Below are 602 nucleotides of genomic sequence, written 5' to 3'. Positions count from 1 at the left end.
GCAGGCTTTAAACTAAGTTCATCAGGGATGGGGATCTACAGGAGCAAGAGATAACTCAACCAGGTGTAGGACGAGATTGACAGGTACTTTCTCTCTCTGCAGGGCCCATCCCGTCAGGCTGTCACCACCCAGGAGTCTGCAGGAGGCAAATGGAGGATGGTCACCTCCAGGGCCAGGCGGCATTGCAGGCGGCGCATAGCTGCATCAACTGTCACCCCAGTACAACTGGGGAACAGGTATGCGGCCCTGGCAGTGCTGGAGGAGACTGGGCGTGAGGAAGGAAGAAGGGAGGAAGCCACGCTTTCATCCAGCAAGCCGGCATCTGTACCACCTGAGCATCATCCAGTGACCCAGAGGAAGAGACGGCGTGTCACTGTCATAGGGGACTCCCTCCTCAGAGGAACAGAGGGACCCATCCGCCGTATGGACCCCAATGTGAGAGAAATGTATTGTCTCCCAGGAGCCAAGATTGGGGACGTGACAAGGAAGATCACTGACCTCATCTGGCCTTCCGACTACTATCTTATGGTCCTTATCCATGTGGGAACCAATGATGCGACCTGGAGTAGTCCGGACCAGATCATGGATGACTACGTGGTTCT

The 602-nt window shown here is 55.5% G+C and overlaps 1 long non-coding RNA gene across 1 annotated transcript in view; it reads right to left on the bottom strand.

The window, feature by feature from the left end:
• The window catches only part of LOC109287230, a 27,183-nt gene that overhangs the window by 5,382 nt on the left and 21,199 nt on the right, over nucleotides 1–602 (bottom strand). The gene's annotated exons all lie outside the window — the stretch shown is intronic.

The sequence above is a fragment of the Gavialis gangeticus genome, unplaced genomic scaffold (assembly GCF_001723915.1).
Source record: "Gavialis gangeticus isolate Ggan-Ray unplaced genomic scaffold, GavGan_comp1, whole genome shotgun sequence".
In the NCBI taxonomy this organism is placed as follows: domain Eukaryota; kingdom Metazoa; phylum Chordata; order Crocodylia; family Gavialidae; genus Gavialis; species Gavialis gangeticus.
The sequence above is the reverse complement of the archived record's forward strand: the minus strand, read 5'-3'. Positions and strand labels throughout refer to the sequence as shown.